Below are 20878 nucleotides of genomic sequence, written 5' to 3' on the forward strand. Positions count from 1 at the left end.
CAGCAGATGTTAAAGCAGCATAAATCTACTGGAGCCTATCCCAGTGCAGGGATAGGCTCGAGAATCGAGGGAGGCAGTCGAGATCCTGGGCAACGGAAGGAAAACACTGCGGGCACAAGGGAGAAGACATGGGAAAAATCAAGCCACGGAGAGGGAACACGGAGAGAGCATAAAGATTGTCGCTTACGGTTCACCATCGAGAAACTAAGTTCCTGCAAGGATCCCTGGGTCCACTGGTCCTTTATCCAGCTCGCCCTCATCAGTCCCAGGTGTGCAGATTGCCGATTGTCTGCAGGCTTGTCGCTGCGTGGGCGTGCTGTTCTCCGCGCGAGCAGGGGCGTGTCTGAGCGTGCTGTCAGCGGAGATCATGGCAGCTGACAAAAAACGGGTTCGAGTCCAGGCCGTGACAAAATGTTTCATAATTTATAATTTATGGTTACCACTCCTGGTCTGTGCTTTAAGAAAAACAAAAACAATTATTAGTAAGTACTAAAAAAAAAACTATGGATACATGTACACAGATAAGCCATGTAGCAGGTAAAACATACTTTTGTTAAAGATGAAACACAAATTGTAGCAATTTGTTACAAAATTTAGTCGTTTCACTTATATTAGTTGACTGCTAATTGGGCAGTTTTAACTCCGCTAATATTTGGCATCAATCCAAGCAGCTGTGTGAACGTCTTCATATCTACATGTTATGTATCTACATGTTATGTATCTACATGTGCACAACAGAGGAGCAGGTTAACTCATGGGAGTAGTGTATGTGTGTTAAAGAGATTGGCAACATGTTGGCTAAGTGATGTCAGTGAGTGAGTGGGCGAGCACAGAGAGAGAGCGGTAGCGCCTGCACTGCGCGGTAGAAGGATGAACAGATCCGGTTGTGTCCTGCAAAACTAATAATAAAACAACCAGATTGTCACAAATCGGCGGTCTCGTCATTCTGACGTGAAAGTGGAGCTTAGCATACCCAATGACGGGTAAAGTGAAGTGTGTTAACCCTACGAAAACATCGACCCTGAAGGGAACATCTACACCGGAGCCAAACAGCAGGAAAAGTGTAACAACAACATCATTACCTGTCACTCTTTAAACTCCTTGTGCATATCTGAATGCTTATTATTTAAATATTTACCTAAGTTTGAAGCGAAGGTGGTAATACTAATTGCCACATTTGGCGAGGCGTGCTTTAAAACAACACTTGAAGCGCGGCGGTTCCGTGTTTAAAGTGTCCCCTTTACCGTTAGTTTTGAAGCCCAAATACCTCCCTTTTGTGTTTCACGCACACTCTTTATTAACCAGTAGAATTGTCGTTTTTTGCCATTCCTCTTCTCCAAGATGTTATTGCTGTATGCACTTTGTATGTGCGTTTTGATACACTCAACATCATGCGCCTCGGCTCTGTAGTCACCGCCACACAGCGGGGATTCAGATGAAAGAACGGTACCGGTACTTTTCCAAGGCAGTATAGTACCGATTTCAATCAATGAGTATCGCGGTACTTTATTAGTACCGGTATACCGAACAACCCTATAATGTAGTAACAGGCACATCTGTAATACCATTTAATATTTACGTATTTTGATAATTTTAAGCATACGCGGCGCATTAATTTAAAAAATGCATCACGTTTGCTTTTTCTTTCTTTAACACTGATTTCAGCTCACTGCAGACTTTTTGAGAACCAACAAACACAATAAAAACATAATTTACTGTGCAAGGTCTGCTGTCATTGGGGTGCCGACTGCTAGGATGTTCATAGATTCCCATTTAGGTGAAAATTGTCTCATAATCTTCGCAAAGAAACGGGGTGGGGAGACGACGCAGGGGGGACAAACACTTTGCGTGTCGTCCTTGCCAGTTCCAGGTCTTAAATGGCTGTCAAAGTCTCCCAACTTCTCAGATTATATTCTCAGCCATCTACTTTTCAGGTGAGATGCATGATTTATGATCTACAATGAATTTACAGGGAGCAAGGAAGCGAGGAAGCAGCAGACCACTCAATGATGTAAACATCGGCACTAGGGATGATGTTCGTTAAGAAATTATCTATGTCGATGCCATTATCGAATCCTCTTATCGAACAGATTCCTTATCGAATCTCTTATCGAATCCAGATAGGTCGTTGTGTGTGCATTGAGTTCCAAAAGCCATAGATGTTATATGACTGGGCCGGCACGCTGTTTATATGGACGAAAAGCGGACGTGACTGAGGACAGCATGCGGACGTTAAAGGGTGAAGGTTTTAGGTGAGAGAGGACACTAAAGGCACGCCCCCAGTGAGCATATAGTGCTGCAATGTGCGTTGTAAATAAAAAAAATTGCAGAAAAACACATCACCAACATGGAAGAGGTGCCGCTGACTTTCGACATCCCGGTGAAGCACACTGTGGAGAAGAAGGGGACCAGGACGGTAGCGAATCGATACGCACAACGGGGCAAGAGAAGTCGGCTTTTACTGTTGTGCTAGCTTGCTATGCTAATGGACAGAAACTGCGACCTATGCTGATTTTCAAGGGGAAGACGCTACCGAAAGAAAAGTTTCCAACTGTAGTCATCATTAAGGCATGACGAAGGAACTCCAACCGCTGGACATGGGTGTAAACAGGACGTTCAAAGTGAAGTTGTGAGCGTCATGGGAGCGATGGATGACAGAAAACTGGGAGGCAGCGTCGGGCGAGTTACGCCACAATTTGTGAATGGATCGTGGATGCTTGAGCTAACGTGTCTGCTTGCAGTGATGTTCGAGCTTTCGCAAAAGCCAGCATCTTTTCTGAGGAGCTCCACGGCAAAGAGACTTACTTTGAAAATGACGAGAGGGAATCTGGCGTTTTTGATGGGGAACTGGCCCAGCTGTTCATTTCGGACACAGAAGATGGGGACTTTGATGGATTTGTGGATGAGGATTGATCAAAAAATAATGTGAGTACATTGAGAAATACTTCAATAAAGTACAACCGAACTCAGCTTTGCTCCTGCTGCCTTTTTAAAACAGTGTCCATGCATGCTAGCGTGTGTTTTAAGCTAGCGTATGTTTAACCATGCCTGCGCCCAAAAATACGCTGCACCTTATTTATGTGTTAAATACAGAAATAGCACCCGTAACTGACACGGCGCCTTTTAATACGGTGCGCCCTATGGTTGCGAAAATACGGTATAGTGGCGTCGATAACGGCTTTGAATCCATGAAATCGGTTCTTTTCTTATCGAAGCATCGGGAGATCCGGTTTTCGAACATCATTTCTAATCGGCACACAAGCTTGTGATCACCGCGTCGCTATAAATAGTTAGTATGAGTTAGCACTTATAATACCAATATCATTAATACTTGGTTAATATTCAAATCACGGAATGCAGATGGAGTATTGTTGGCGCTTTTTGAATATTTATTTATCAGATTTTATGGCCGAAATAATGGAGCTCTCATTGGCTTTGCTTTAAGCTGACTTTTATTTACATTTATTTAATATTTAAAATGCATTAAAAAAAATACACCCGTCATCATGTCTTTCATAATGATAGTGAACGATTGGCAAAATTCCCTAGAAAGTGCAGTTTCCCTTTAATCTGTGAATCTTTGTCTGGATTTGCTGCACTTCTGTGTAAATGCATTTATTTAGCACCAAAATGAGGCAGCAATATAGGGATGTAGGGACTGACTTCCGGTAACCATTCATAGTCATAAGTTCCAACAAAGGTTACCCTAGGGATCCTTCTTTACTAGAACTGTTCCCCATAACTGGTCAAAAGGCACAGACTTTCCCTTATAAACGCACCAGCAATACGAGTCTTAAATTTGTTTCACGGCACAATCAAAGTTAAATGCTGCTGTTACGTTTGGACCCTGTCCACACCTAAGAGAATTGTTAGTCAAGGGCTTAGTTTTTCTTGATTGCGTTGACCTGCTTAAACGGAACAGAGATCCACTCAGTTTTCACTATCACTATCTCAGCAGAGCAGATGACACCTTTTTAAAAATGTGCTAACCCTTTGTCATTGGACTGCTACATTTTCCCCACCACTTTGCAAAATGGTTAGCACAGATGTCATTCAAGCAGTCCAATTTAGTTTTTAGCTAAACAGACAGCATCCACTCCTTAGTATTAGAATATGCCTGGAGAAATATAAAAACACTGAAGCATGGACATGCGGTGAGGGTAAGCAGGCTTCTCATTTTGGGGGAAAAAACATAATAAAACCATAAAAAAATATATTAAATGTATATTTAACTGTTACACATGTATTTTATGTATGATTATAATTTTTTTAAAACATTTAATTAAGTACTGCCACTTCACCTCCTTCCGTGTGTGTCCGTGTAAGAAAAAGAAGAAAAGGGTGTAGCTTACTGCTGGCCTGCTTTTACATCTTAGGGATTTTAATCGATGGTTTGGTTTGTCTTAGAAGACGTTCCGCCTCTCATCCGAGTAGGCTTCATCAGTTCATGCTCATAGACTTAGATTGGTCAAATCTAGTCTAGTGGCAGGTGCCAATACCTCAGTAGGCTTCATCAGTTCATGCTCATAGACTTAGATTGGTCAGATCTAGTCTAGTGACTGGTACCAAAATCCCAAATATTTATACTCCAAAACCAGGAGGGTGTGCCTGGACAAGGATGGTTTCGCCCTATCGTTGTAAGAAAAACAAGTGCTTTGATGCAAAAACAAGCAATCCTACTGTCAAAGCCAACGACAGTCATTGAAGTGTAGTTTCACCTTGTTAGCATTGAGGTATTCTATGGCAGAACGATCCTTGTCCAAAATACTCGGAATCACCCATGTTAGCATTCCATTCAGTTGTAAACAAATGGCACAAAAAACAACTCTAATTAACTAAGTCCTGTTAGAAACATTCTGTTATTTGTTGGAGGCTAAATTGCAGAGTATTTTAGGAATGGTTGAAAGGACAGTCTTGTATGTGGGAGACAGGTGATGTCGCAGACCACCTCCTTTGTTCAGGGATAGTTTTTCAACCTCGACATAGATGGCTTCCCTCACACCTCTTTCGTACCATCTGTCCTCCCTGTCCAGAATCTGTACATTTTTGTTTTCAAAGGAGTGCTATTTCTCCCTGAGGTGCAGCTGAGTCTTGGCCTGAAGAGTTTGCCCGTCTATGGTACGCCATACGTCGGCTTAGTGGTTATTTTGTTTCTCCAATATATGAATCAGTGCCTTCATCATTGACCAGAATGCCATTTGTACCATTTGTTTACAACTGAATGGAATGCTTACGTGGGGGATTCAGAGTATTTTGGAATGGTAGTCGTGTATCCACAGCGATCGTTCTGCCACACAATACTTCAACGCTAACGAGGGGAAATTCCATTTCAATGACTGTCGTTGGCTTTGACAGTTAGGATTGTTAATTTACATCAAAACAGTTGTTTTTCTCACTACGAAAGGGTGAAACCATCATTGCCCAGGCACACCCACTTGTTTTTTGGAGTATAAATCAAAATCTAAGACTAAATCTGACTAATCTAAGTCTATAAGCATGAACTCATGAAGCCTACTTGGATGAGCGGCAAAATGTCTTTTAAGACAAACCAAACAGTCCAGTTGCGATCGATTGGATGCCCTGAGATGACAATGACATGGATGACTGAGAAAATTCATAGACACGTCTACGTTTTAGGTTCCAGACTTCTTCTGTCAAAAGTCAACCTCAGTGTTGCCAGTGCCAGTGGCGCGAATCGCCCGCAAAGGAGAGCATTGCAGGGGAAACACACAGCCGCTCTCCTTCATTTTAATTCCACATGCAACGTGTGTATGCCTACGCAGGCTAAACTGTCAATCATGGGTGGATCATGTTGACTATTGGTCCTCCTAATTGTCAATCATTCCGGTAATGTTACATAAGGACACACATATATATATATATATATATATATATATATATATATATATATATATATATATATATATATATATATATATATATATATATATATATATATAATTTATTTATATAATATATTTTATTTGTAATCTACTTTACATTTGATTCCAAATCTCAAAGTGCTACAGAATTATAACCATTGGCGTTGTTAGGCCAATTTTGGCGTTGTAATAAATATATAAATAAAAAATGGCTTATCGATAAGCCATTTGTTTTATTTGATATATATATATATATATATATATATATATATATATATATATATATATATATATATATATATATATATATATATATATATATACACTACCGTTCAAAAGTTTGGGGTCACCCAAACAATTTTGTGGAATAGCCTTCATTTCTAAGAACAAGAATAGACTGTCGAGTTTCAGATGAAAGTTCTCTTTTTCTGGCCATTTTGATCATTTAATTGACCCCACAAATGTGATGCTCCAGAAACTCAATCTGCTCAAAGGAAGGTCAGTTTTGTAGCTTCTGTAACGAGCTAAACTGTTTTCAGATGTGTGAACATGATTGCACAAGGGTTTTCTAATCATCAATTAGCCTTCTGAGCCAATGAGCAAACACATTGTACCATTAGAACACTGGAGTGATAGTTGCTGGAAATGGGCCTCTATACACCTATGTAGATATTGCACCAAAAACCAGACATTTGCAGCTAGAATAGTCATTTACCACATTAGCAATGTATAGAGTGTATTTCTTTAAAGTTAAGACTAGTTTAAAGTTATCTTCATTGAAAAGTACAGTGCTTTTCCTTCAAAAATAAGAACATTTCAATGTGACCCCAAACTTTTGAACGGTAGTGTATATATATATATATATATATATATATATATATATATATATATATATATATATATATATATATATATATATATATATATATAAAGACCTAATACGTATATATATAACAAAAACCCAGACACCATCTTTGTAGTCATTTTTCTCCTGAGTGGACTTCCATCTTCCTTTACAATGAGTGAAGCTGCACGAAACCTTGTGTCTGCAATTGTAAATAATTTAGTTTTTAAGTTTTGTGCTTCTTGTACAATCTATATAAAGTAAGAGGTCCTTTAGTGCACTGCGTCAGCTGCATTCCTGGCCGCGTCAAACAATGGGTCAGAAAAGACTTCACAGTCTTGCAGTCATGTCAATTGAAAAAAACGAGCTTCAGCATCTGAGTCACAACAGAGTGATAGACCGATTTGCCACCCTTAAAAACAGACGGCATTCTTTGATGCTTCCATTCACCAAGTAATTGTTTCTTGTTGATGCTGTAAACAAAATATCACTGTGCAAACCCATGTTTGTTGTTGTTCTGAACACAGATTGAAAATAAACCGACTGAAATAATAATAATAACAATGAATAATTTCTAAGTCTTTGTTAGCCGTTTGTGAAGTTTTGTGCTCGTGCGCTATGTTCGCTCGCATCCTGTGCATTTCCTGGTGGCTAAGCCCCCCCTGTCCTTCAAAGCTAGTGACGCCCCTGACTGCAAGTCATTGATTTGCTCAAAACTTTTGTGAGAGTAAGTATAGTAAGAATTAAGTGCACATTTTGAAAGTATCTGCAATAATATAGCAAACTATGTACTAATGTATAGTATATTAATAGATAAAGTAATGAAGACATTCATAAACAACTTTACACAGTGGACTATTTACATCTGTATTTACTCTTCCTTAGTTTAACCAGTTGTTTAAAGGCCTACTGAAATGATTTTTTTTTATTTAAACGGGGATAGCAGATCCATTCTATGTGTCATACTTGATCATTTCGCGATATCGCCATATTTTTGCTGAAAGGATTTAGTAGAGAACAACGACGATAAAGTTTGCAACTTTAGGTCGCTGATAAAAAAAAGCCTTGCCCCTACCGGAAGTAGCGTGACGTCACAGGCTGGAGGGCTGCTCAAATTTCCCTATTGTTTACAATGCAGCGAGAGCGATTCGGACCGAGAAAGCGACGATTACCCCACTAATTTTAATTTTTCCTTTTACCTATTATTTTTTTATTCAAAATGAAGATGAAAAAATAAATGTAGGCCCGTTTTTTCAAAAGGCATGGCTTTTATTTACAAAAAAAAGAAGTATGGCCACTCAGTCAACATTGACAACAACATGACTAAATATTCTGTAACAATGTAAACATTTAAAACTTTTAACATTTAACAAAATTAAAAGTAGCTTATTTGCTTTTTAATGTGCAAATATAAAAGTCAACATCCAGTGCAAATCTTAATATTCTGCAATAGTATAAGCATTTCAAAAGTAAAAGTATTGCTTATTTTGCTTTAAAATGTGCAAAAATAAAGATAAACATCCAATACAAAAAAGTGCAAAACGAAATATTCTGTAACAACAGTGTAAGCATTTCAACAAAAGTGAAAGTATTGCTAATTTGCTAAAATGTGCAAAAATAAAGATAAACATCCAATATAAAAAAGTGCCAATCTAAATATTCTGGAGCACTGTAAACATTAAGTATTGCTTTTAAAATGTGCAAAATAAACATCCAGTCCAACACAGTACACAATAACCAATTCTACTCATTCCAGTGAGTGACTAACAGTTGTAATGAAGAAAGTGTAGCATGTGTACATGCTCTGGTTCTTTTCTTGTTTACAATATTCCCAGCAGCTGAAAATAGGCGCTCAGAAGGGGTCGATGTGGCTGGAACTGAGAGGTAATTAGCCTTCACCTCAAGCCAGGACTGCGAGTGAGCTGAGCTGCAGTTTATATTTCTAGAAGGTCAACGGGCTCATAGTGATGTTACTAATAGTTGACTGGGAGGTGTTTATTATCATTTGGGGAGAGTCCGCTGCCTGATGCTCACCTGCTAAACACCTATCTGCTCCACGCTGAAGCGCTGACTACATGCGCTCTGAATACACACTGCTGATTGGCTAATAATGCTTCGTGTGTACCAATCAGATGGTTGTGTGGGTGGGACAATGCTGCGTGTGTACCAATCAGATGGTTGTGTGGGTGGGACAATGCTGCGTGTGTATTGGTTGTGTGGGTGGGACAATGCTGCGTGCAGAGGAGCGAAGCAGCTTGTTAAGACTTTAGCAGCTAAAGTTAGCTTTAGCTTAGAAACTCGTTCGGTACACCCCCGTACCGAACCGAAAGCCCCGTACCGAAACGGTTCAATACAAAACACGTACCGTTACACCCCTAGCAGATACAAATGACACATTCATGTTTTTGTGTAATGATGACAACGTATGCTCGCACGGACGATTGACTAGTTGATGGTTTTCTTTTCAAATGTTCGTTCATAGCCGTTGTGCTGCTATGGTAGGCCATTTCTGCTCGACACAGTGTGCATACAACAACATTATTAGGCCGTTTATTGAAATACTCCCACACTTTTGACCACTTTTGGCATGCTTTTCCCCCCTCGCTCGCACCGCTCGCATCGTCTGCTTTGATCGTCTGCTTTGCGCTTTGCCATGACGGTAGTGTGACGTAAATATGCGACGCGTCGACGCACAAAAACAGCGTCGACGTATTTACGTAACCGATGACGTCGACTATGTCGACGCGTCGTTTCAGCCTTACAACCTATACTAACACAGCTCAACTTATCTCGTTCCTTCCACACGCACGTCCATCCTCACTCCTCATTTACGCAACACAACATCAACTTCAGCAGGTCGTTACACTATATTCTTTAAACACAGCAACCTGTGCAGTCCATGTCTTGTTGAAAACACACCATTCGTCATCAACCTTTCTTTTTTTAGCGTCTCGGGGATAACCGGGCATCACTTGTCGCTGTGCACCTTCACTCACAGGACATACGGCCATAAATAACACTTTTCAAAATAAAAGCAGCACAGTTGTATTGCACGCACGACATAGATGTTTTTTTAAATTTGTTTTGTAATTTGTGATTGCCGCTGCGCGCACGAGCATACGTCCACACGGAAGTAATACAAATAACGCTTTTCAAAACAAAAGCAGCACCGTTGTATTGCACACTCGAAATAGATACTTTTTTAAATGTATTTTGTAATTTATGATTGGCCTCACGCGGGCCGGACAGGGACGTACAAAGGGCCGGATGCGGCCGCAGAATGTCCAGGTCTGGTATAAGCTGAGTGACCATGGATCATGCGTGAAGGGGGACGAGGCGTCGAAAAAAGGCACAGCGGACTGGTGGTAACCAGCTTGAGTTTGGAGTCGTGAAAAACAGGGTGACGCTTGATAGATGGGGCAGCTGGAGTTCGACCACCGCAGGGCTGATAATTCTGGTGATCTCAAAAGGCCCCACAAACCTGGGAGAAAGCTTCTTTGAAGAGTCAGCCAATGGTAAGTCCCGAGATGACAGCCATACATCTTCTCCAGGTTGATAAGTGCGGCAGGTGTTCTGTGGCGATCTGCCAGCCTAAGGTTTCAGGCTGCCGTCCAAGACAGAGCCACTCTAGTATCCCGCCACACCCGATGAGCTCGGCGAATGTGCTGGTGGAGGGACTCCTGAAAAGGAAAAATAGGTAGCTGGTAACCGTAGGCAACTTTAAAAAGAGACATAAATATAGCGGAAGAGGTGAGGGAATTGTGAGCGTAGTCCACCCATTGGAGGTGGGAGGACCAGGACAATAGGTGCAGCCTCCAGGTCCAGGTTAGCCCACGCCGTATGGCCCTTGGTCTGGGGATGGTATCCTGATGAGAGGCTCCAGGTAGCCCCTAATGCCTTGCAAAAAGCCTTCCACACTTGAGCTGCGAACTGGGGTCTCCTGTCCGAGACCACGTCCAGCAGGATACCACGTGTGCGGAAAACATGTTTGACCACAAGTTGGGCAGTCACTAGTGATGTAGGTAGTTTGCACAGGGGAATGAAGTGAGCCACCTTAGAAAACCCATCGACCAAATTGAGTATGACAGACTTTCCCCAGGAAACTGACAGGCCTGTAATGATATCCAGAGTGGTTTGGAGAACTACGGTCTTGAGTGAATAAGTAAAGGATGAAGAAGACCGACTAGAGGGCGATGAGAGGCCTTTCCTATGGCACAGACGGAGCAGGCATTCACAAAGTCCTTGATGTCTCTTCCCATCGCTAGCCACCAGAATCTCTGTGAGAATAAAAACAGAGTCCGACTCACGCCAGGATGAGCGGACACTTTTGACTCGTGTCCCCACTACAGGACTTCAGATCACAGTTCATTAAGTACAAACAGCTTGCCCGCAGGAACGTTGTCGGGGACCTTTGTATTGGACCTTTGTTGGATACCCTTCTCTCCAACTCCCATTAGAGTCACAGGTATGATGGTCTCCGGTGTGGTTTCCTCAGCGGCAGAACCGTAAACTCTTAGTGTTACGAGAGCCAGGTCGGTCGGTAATAGAGAAGTTGAAGCGTGTGAGAAACAGTGACTATTGTGCTTGGCGGAAATTAAGTCTTTGGCAACCAGTGCCTCCACTCCTGTATTCCCCACATCATAGTTCCTTTCAGCTGCTGTGAGGCGATGTGGTAAGGCACAAGACTGAAGACTCTCACTCGACCACTGCCTGGATTTTGGCAGGGTCAGGTTTAAGATGGCCCTTCTTCATGATGAACCCCAGAAACGACACCAATGGCAGGTGAAATTTGAACTTCTAAGCTTTGACATATAGCCGATTCTCCAATAACCGCTTTAAGACGAGACAGACGTGATGGACATGTTCTTAGAGATTTTTGGAAAAGATAAGAATGTCGTCAAAGTACACAACACAGAATTGATTAATCAAGTCCCTGAGGACATCGTTAGATTTTGGAAAACTGTGGGCACATTAGTTAGGAGAAAAGACAGAACTACATTTTCAAAATACCCCATAGGGGTGTTATAAGCGTTCTTCCACTCATCTCCCTCCTTAATTCTCCCCAGGTGATAAGCATTGCAAAAGTCTTAATTCAGTGAAAATCGATCACAACTGGACCACTTGGTTTGTCTTGGAAGACGTTTTGCCGCTTATCCGAGGTCATAAATACCATTGCTGGTATTTATGGCCTTCCAAAAATACACACAGATGGGGCTTCCCTCAGACCCTTTGGCAGCGGACATTATCTCCTTTTGTTGACTCTTTTTATCATACGGTGTTGATGTGGAAATGTTTGCCTGGGCATTTTGATGGTGTGGCACCGAACAGAGATCTTGACATGCGGAGTAAGCACTCTTCATTCTCTAGCAGGTGACTTTTCAAATGATGCTACATATTAGCAGTAATGCTACTTTTTGTAGAAACGCTTTCGCCCCACACTTGACAAATTACGGTTGTCTGTTCGACATATTCCCACTTGAAGCCAAACCACCGCCAGACGATGGACCCCGTGCTGTTTTTCTTGGGAATTGATTATTCCTTCATTTGTTACCAGATTCGCACCTTCTTTCTCTCGTATTACCACTCGCATCACAGCTAACTTTAGCCATGCTGCTACCTCTCTGCTCAAGGAGGGCGTATACGTATGTGACGTATGTCGTGACAGTATGTGACGTATGTAAGAAGGTGCGCTTACGAATATCAAAATATAGTCATTTTCTATATCGCACAGAGACTAACCCGCGATATATCGCATATATCGATATATCGCCCAGCCCTACTTCAAACCATGCAACACCCTGAGACAGATATGGGTGCATCCTATAGGACGGACACCCCACACACACAAAAAAAATCCAGTGTAATGATGAATGCACTTATTCATATATTGGGGAAACAAAACAACCACTAAGCTGACGCATAGCACAGCATACAAACAAACTCTTCAGGCCAAGACTCAGCTGTCTACTTGTACTTCATGGAGAAACAGCACTCCTTTGAGAACAAAAATGTACAGATTCTGGACAAGGAGAACGGATGGTACGGAAGAGGAGTGAGGGAAGCCATCTATGTCAAGGCTGAAAAACGTTTCTAACTACGATAGGGCGACACCATCCTTGCCCAGGCACACCCTCCTGGTTTTTGGAGTATAAATATTGGGGGATTTGGCACCGACCGCTGGACTAGCTCTGACCAATCTAAGTCTATGAGCACGAACAAATTAAGCCTACTCGAATGAATGGCGAAACGTTTTCCAAGACAACATTTTTCACAGTTATGTCGTTTAGACAATAATAGTCATTAAAGCGCCGCAAAGATTAAATGTTTTTCTCAATGGAAAAAAGGCCCAGAGCGGAGAAGAAGAGGGCGAATGATACCCACTGCGTGAGACGAGGAAATATAGTCACTTAATACGGACTGGTCCGGACCTGACACGTTATAGAGTCTAGCAACAGGTAACTATGTCTGGCTGGGAGGACCAATGGAGCAGTTGAAAATATGGTATCCGGACTTCCACAGAAAAGACAGTGGCGTAATCTTCACAGACGAGCTCGCTCCGCAGTGGTGACTTGTGCCCCGAGCTGCATTGGCACAGCGTTGTTAGGCTGACGAGTGGTGGTATGGCAGGAATGATTACAGGGTTGACTCCGGCCGCATCTTCTCTATTGCACTCGCAAATTCTGTCATCAAGAGAAAAAGCTAAGTTAATGAGTGTGTCAAGGCCAGCAGTTTCGTCACGGGTAGCAAATTCGTTCTTGATTCGACAATTTAATCTCTTGCAAAAAATGCTGCATAAAACAGCGTAACCAAATCCACTGTCTGCAGCTAGAATACGGACAATCTACGGAGTATGCGGCCACAGAGAGCTTGCCTTGATCCGCAGCCTTTTAGGGGGTGATCAAACAACTTCATAATTTCTTTAGTAAGCAGCGGGAGCATTCTTACTAACTGCCATGGACCAGGCAGTGGCTTTGTCAGATAATAGGCTCATGATAACTGCTATTTTAGCCTGGTCAGAGGAATTGGAAACAGACTGCTGGTCAAAAACCAATGTGTACTGATGGAGGAACTGCTCGCAGGAACTAGACTCACCGGTTAAATGGGGAGAGTGACAAATATTGGACTCCCGTGTGTCGGAGGACTAGCCGGGAGAGGAGAGGGGAACGTCCTGGTCCCAGCGTCACATCTTTCCGGATGAGTCAACACGCTGGAAGGCGGCAGTCAAATCACACAGGAGCTGGTTGTGATTATAGAAAGTCTGTCCAAAGTTAATGAGCGCAGAGTAGAGGCATTGTTTTTCATGTTTGCAAGTAGATTTGTCACGATCGGCTTTGCCGGAATAAGACCCCAGCGCAGAGAAGAAATAATAAGAAAAATAACAAAAACCACACTCAAAAAGGAGTGAGAAAAAAAAACTAAGGATGTACACAAAAGGTGGGAAAAAAACTGAAAACGCAGACAAAAGGTGTGGAGAAACCTTTTGTGTGGTAAACTAAACTAAAAAAGTATAATTGTCTATCTTATGTTACTATTACTGCGATGAGGTGGCGACTTGTCCAGGGTGTACCCCGCCTTCCGCCCGATTGTAGCTGAGATAGGCTCCAGCGCCCCCCGCGACCCCGAAGGGAATAAGCGGTAGAAAATGGATGGATGGATATTACTATTAGCAGTTTATCAGACCATATTTGTTTTCAAACTGTCTATATATTTTTCACAATTACTAAGTTTTTGTAATAAAATATTTTACCGGCCCAAATAAAATGATTGGTGTTTATGGCCGTCACTCACCCACCTCGTCAACACATACGAGCAGGAAGCATGTGCACACATACAAAAGTTGTTCAAGAGAAGCAACAAACCATTTGCAGTCATGTTGTCGTTATGATAGAATATTCATTATATGACAACTAACGCTAACTATCCAAATTCTTGAGCTATATTGGGGCCAAAACATTGTACACTGCTTGAAAAAATACACAAATTTAAACAAAATTTTACATGGGTGGTATGTTTCAACTAAGAGGGGTGTCATATCATTACAGACAGATTCATGAGAAGTCCTCCAAAAATTATCACTTATCTAATAAGACTGAATAGTTTACATTTGGGTGATACATGGTATAAAACTTTGTGGACCGGTCCGGGTGTGGCCGCCTATTAAGGGGACACTGGCATAGTTGTTAGCATGTTGGCCGTACAGTCCAGATATCGGGTTTGAATCTCTATTTGGGCATTTCTGTATGAAGTTTGCCTGTTCTCCCCGTATATGCATGGGTTTTCTTTGGGAACTCCAGCTTCCTCCCACATTCGAAAAATATGCATGTTAGGTTGATTCAGTCTAGGACTGACATTAAATCGACATTGAGGTTTTCATTAGTGCAATAAATAACTGCAAGAGGCTGAGGTTTTTATTTTCTTTCTCCGCTGTCAAAGCATTTCACAGGCATGTTCGCCAATCAGAAATTTTAAGCCTCATGTTGTTTGTCTCTTGCTTCAAACAGGGAGAAAGACGTCTCACTCTCTCCATTGCTCTCTGCACCTGAGCGCATTTGTTTAACAGCAGAATTAACTGAACGCAGTCAGCCCTCTTTACAGTCACTCAGTCTTTGTTTCGGTGGGCGGAGAGCGAGACAGCTCACTTACACACACACACAGGAAGCACATTCAAACAGCGTCCTTACTCGCGACTCGCCAGTTAGAACTAAGAAGTGCTGCAAAGTAACAAAAATTAGAGGGGAAAAAATGATTAGAAAGCCAAATGTCCCGTTGTGGTAATATTTCAGCTTCAAATGGAATGGAAAATACGCGTCCATCAACACGGACAAACGAGCGAAAATGCTGTGATCACATGATGACAATAAACAAAAGACAATGTTTGATCTCGTTTTTCCAACTAGAAATGTTTTTTTTCTTTGAGATGTTCAATATTTATGTGGGTTAAATTTTTGCTAACAGAAATGAGTCTATTTTATTTTTGTATTTCAAAAATAAAAAATGTTGTATAACAAAGTTATATACCTTCCAATTACAGGACAATGTAATTAGAAATAAAAGTTTGTATTCTTTAAAATGTTTATTTGTATTGTTATTATGTATTATTACATTACATTACAATTACGGTATAATTTTTTTTTTTTATCAGTTATTTATTCAGTTTAAGAGCATGATGTAGACCAAGGGTGCCCACATTTTTTCAGCAGGCGAGCTACCTCATCTTCATATCTATATATATATATATATATGTTTGTATGTATATATATATATATATATATATATATATATATATATACATATATATATATATATACAAATACATATATATATATATATATATATATATATATATTAAGGCTGAAACGATGCGTCAACGTAGTCGACGTCATCGGTTATGTAAATACGTCTACGCCGTTTTTGTGCGTTGACGCGTCGCATAATTACGTCACACTACCGTCATGGCGGAGCGCAAAGCAGACTGTGCGAGCGAGGGGAAAAACGCACGCCAAAAGTCGTCAAAAGTGTGGGAGTATTTCAATACACAGCCTAATAATGTTGTTGTATGCACACTGTGTCGAGCGGAAATGGCCTATCATAGCAGCACAACGGCTATGAACGAACATTTGAAAAGAAAACCATCAATAGTCAATCGTCCACGTTAGCATATGTTGTCATCATTACACAAAAACATGAATGTGTCATTTGTATCTGCTAGGGGTGTAACGGTATGTGTTTTGTATTGAACCGTTTCGGTACGGGGCTTTCGGTTCGGTACGGGGGTGTACCGAACGAGTTTCTAAGCTAAAGCTAACTTTAGCTGCTAAAGTCTTAACAAGTTGCTTTGCTCCTCTGCCTCTGTCTCAGCACGCAGCATTGTCCCACCCATACAACCATCTGATTGGTACACATGCAGCATTGTCCCACCCACACAACCATCTGATTGGTACACACGAAGCATTATCAGCCAATCAGCAGTGCGTATTCATAGCGCATGTAGTCAGCGCTTCAGCGTCGAGCAAATAGGTGTTTAGCAGGTGAGCATCAGGCAGCGGACTCTCCCCAAATGATAATAAACACCTCCCAGTCAACTACTAGTAACATCACTATGAGCCCGTTGACCTACTAGAAACTTAAACTGCAGCTCAGCTCGCTCGCAGTCCTGGTTTGAGGTGAAGGCTAATTACCTCTCAGTTCCAGCCACATCGACCCCTTCTGAGCGCCTATTTTCAGCTGCTGGGAATATTGTAAACAAGAAAAGAAGCAAAGCAAGTAGACATGCTAACCTTTCTTCATTACAACTGTTAGTCACTCACTGGAATGAGTAGAATTGGTTATTGTGTACTGTGTTGGACTGGATGTTTATTTTGCACATTTTAAAAGCAATACTTAATGTTTACAGTGCTCCAGAATATTTAGATTGGCACTTTTTTGTATTGGATGTTTATCTTTGTTTTTGCACATTTTAGCAAATAAGCAATACTTTCACTTTTGTTGAAATGTTTATACTGTTGTTACAGAATATTTCGTTTTGCACTTTTTTGTATTGGATGTTTATCTTTATTTTTGCACATTTTAAAGCAAAATAAGCAATACTTTTACTTTTGAAATGCTTATACTATTGCAGAATATTAAGATTTGCACTGGATGTTGACTTTTATATTTGCACATTAAAAAGCAAATAAGCTACTTTTAATGTTGTTAAATGTTAAAAGTTTTAAATGTTTACATTGTTACAGAATATTTTCTCATGTTGTTGTCAATGTTGACTGAGTGGCCATACTTTTTTTTTTTGTAAATAAAAGCCATGCCTTTTGAAAAAACTGGCCTACTTTTATTTTTTCATCTTCATTTTAAATAAAATAAAATAAAAAATAATCGGTAAAAGGAAAAATAATCTATAGATGAATCGAAAAAATAATATATAGATTAACCGATTAATCGAAAAAAATAATCTATAGATTAATCGATAGAAAAATAATCGTTAGCTGCAGCCTTAATATATATATATATTTACATTTATTTATGAAACAGATCTTTTTGTTAACATGTTAAAGGTTTTTTATAAAAATACAAGCATGTTTGCAATTGTATGCATGTTCGAAATAAACTCAAAACATAACCATAACCATAACATATAGATTATTTTCTTTTATGAAGGCAAAAATATAAATTGGTGTATTACCTTATTCGGATGACTTGCATTGATTGGAATCGGACGGGATTCACAGGAGTGCTGATAACTCCCACATTTTCGAATTTACATTGTGGAGGGGAAACATTTCCTCTTTACTGCCCAATACGACATGAAAATGTTTGGTTTTTGGCATGTTGTTTATCCGGCTTCCATAATTGTTTTCAAACACATTGCAAAAAATATATTGACGGCAAACTCCGTAGCTTGCTAGCTTCGTGAGACTCTTATTTTGTTAGCGCAGGCAGGATGGAGCACTTTTATTGTGAAGACAGATGCTGTGCGGTCAGTCTATAGGCTTTTGACAGCAGGTACGGCGTGAGAGTCTGTTGGAATAAAAAGTGTTTCTCGCCTTCCTGTCAGTCGTTTTGTTATTTATACTGAGCTCACAGCACCCAGCGTCATCTCACAAGATCCTCGGGTGCCGGGAGTGTCAATCAAGTGACGGAAGTGACGCCATAGTGAAGCTTGATGATCGCTAATATTTAGGACTATTTTTTTAATGCCTGGCTGGCAATCGACTGACAGACCCTGAGCGATCCACCGGTAGCTCGCTATCTACGTTATGGGCACCCCTGGTGTAGACAAAAGCTCTGAGTCTGTCTGCATGAAGCCAATTATTTTTTAAAGTAAATTATTGCATAGTGTTATAATGTGTGGCTCTATAGAGACAAGAATATGTTGATTGACAGTTGACATAGTTTCTTCTTTTAAGGAGGGGTGTAACAAAAAATAATTGAAAAGAAGCACATGGTTATTTGGAGACTCTAAATCAGGGGTCTCAAACTCAATTTACCTGTGGGCCACTGGATGCAGAAACTGGGTGAGGCTGGGCCGCAAGAAAAGATTTCTTTAAAAAAATCTAACATGCACTTTTTAATTAATTCACCTTCTTTGAATGGCTTTCCCGCCCTAGCAACCATCTCACTCACCATGTAGCTAGCTTTGACTGCTGCATCGCTTTTTTCGCTTGCTTTCTTGACGAAATCTTGTTGCCTCAGTAGACTGGTTTTAAAATTTGCAACCCGGTTCGCGCTCTCATCTCCCTGTTATTTTGCATACTCCTCAGCATGTCTAGCTGTATAATGACGTTTCAAATTGTATTTCTTGTGCACCGCAACTTTCTCTGTGCAAATAAGACACGTCGGGGTGCCCCTGTGCTCAACAAAGAAATATTGCATCTCCCACTTTTCCTGGAATTTCTTTGCTCATCACTAACCTTTCTCTTCACTGCAGGCTTTGAAAAAGACATGTTTGGGATTGTGGAATATATTGGTATTTAGCCAACGCACGGAGAACAATGTTAATTCCGCAATGTGTGTCGTTCCGCTTTTCCTACCTACAGCAACACGGCGGTCGGCGGAAAGTACCGGGATCGCGAGCGCAAAAAAAGGGACGGCTCCTGAAGGATATATATATATCTTCATATATCCATATTTTGTGTTACTTATTAATTTTAATAGTCATATTACATATAGCTAATGTTCCATATTGTACTCTTTGCTTTTCTAATCATCTCATGACAAAGTGCTTGCACTGGGGATGGCCTTGGGGTGGAAGGCAGAGAGAAGGAATCCTCCTTGCTTCCCTTCAGGCCGACTCTAGATAAGGAGCACAATGAGCATGTGTTTGAGGTGAGACAAGTGAGGGCAGGGGGGGGGAGGTATTGAAGAGGAGAGTGTTTTACGGGAAGTTTTCAGATCAACTTGGGCTCCGCATTTATATGTGTTGTTCGAGGCTGGTCTCTATTCTCAAATATTTGAAAATAAATTACAAAATACCTATCCTGTCCTTGGTGGTACTTTTGAGTTCAGTTTATAGTCATCTAAGGAACTTGGGACTGACCAGCGTTTTACATCCCACTTGGAGGAACATCTGGTCAAACGCAACACTCCCGAATTGTGTTATCCGGCGTCATATAAAAATATATGTACTGTTCATCGTGTGAGGCTATGCAAATTAAACATCCATCCATACATTTTCTACCGCTTATTCCCTTCGGGGTCGCGGGGGGCGCTGGAGCCTATCTCAGCTACAATCGGGCCACCTCATCGCAGGCAAATTAAACAATAAAAAGAAAACAAATGTTCGAAATAAACTCAAACTCAAACTCAAATAACGGTTTGAATTGGTCCAGGTTATCAGGGACTTTATTACTGACGGACAGGTGTCGCGGTGTGACTGCAGCACGTAAGAAAACCCTCGTCTCCATGGCAACGTTTCTGTCGCTTTCACTCATTTGCCGCTTTTCCACTAACGCAGGGGTATTTTGGACCCAAATAACAAAAATCGTCTCTGTCTGGAGCCAACGGGAGGAAGGGGGGGGGGGGGGGGGGGCTCGCCGTGGAGTTTACAGTTACGGTAGCACAATTATCCCCGAACGGGCTAACATCACCACTAACGTGTTACACGTCTGATTCGCCCAGCGACTCTCTGTCGGAGTATCAGCGCTGGGGTCCAGTGCACCACAGTTTTGTATTGTCGCTCGGTCCTTCGGCGGAGTGCTTTGGAAGCTACCGGACCGCTCTTCTTCCCCGCCCGGACTGTTTACAACGGGGGCGGGAGCGAGCAGGCGGGCGAGCGAGGGAGGCAGGAAGGGAGGGAGGAATAGCGTGTGCGGGTGTCGTGGAAAAGCGGCAAAATGTTTCTCTGCTTGCATCACGCAAGTGACGTCAATACATACTTGCCAACCTTGAGACCTCCGGATTCGGGAGATGGGGCGGGGGGGTGAGGTGTGTGTGGGTGGGGTTGAGGTGGGCGGGTTTGGGGTAGCGGGGGTGTTTTTGTAGCCCGGAAGAGTTAGGGCTGCAAAGGATTCTGGGTATTTGTTCTGTTGTGTTTATGTTGTGTTACGGTGCGGATGTTCTCCTGAAATGTGTTTGTGATTCTTGTTTGGTGTGGGTTCACAGTGTGGCGCGTATTAGTAACAGTGTTAAAGTTTTTGATACAACCACCCTCAGTGTGACA

The 20878-nt window shown here is 41.4% G+C and overlaps 1 long non-coding RNA gene across 2 annotated transcripts in view; it reads right to left on the reverse strand.

Moving 5' to 3' along the window:
* LOC133646601 (uncharacterized) overlaps nt 1-20878 on the reverse strand; it is a 23914-nt gene continuing 3036 nt past the window's right edge. The window contains exons 3-4 of one of the 2 annotated variants that reach the window (XR_009825322.1): nt 188-374; nt 1-106 (exon numbers count right to left, since the gene is read on the reverse strand). This is a non-coding gene — a long non-coding RNA (uncharacterized LOC133646601). Of the gene's footprint in view, nt 107-187; nt 451-20878 lie in introns of both variants that reach the window. The other variant, XR_009825323.1, reaches the window with a different exon arrangement.

The sequence above is a fragment of the Entelurus aequoreus genome, linkage group LG03 (genome assembly GCF_033978785.1).
Source record: "Entelurus aequoreus isolate RoL-2023_Sb linkage group LG03, RoL_Eaeq_v1.1, whole genome shotgun sequence".
Taxonomy (NCBI): Eukaryota; Metazoa; Chordata; class Actinopteri; order Syngnathiformes; family Syngnathidae; genus Entelurus; species Entelurus aequoreus.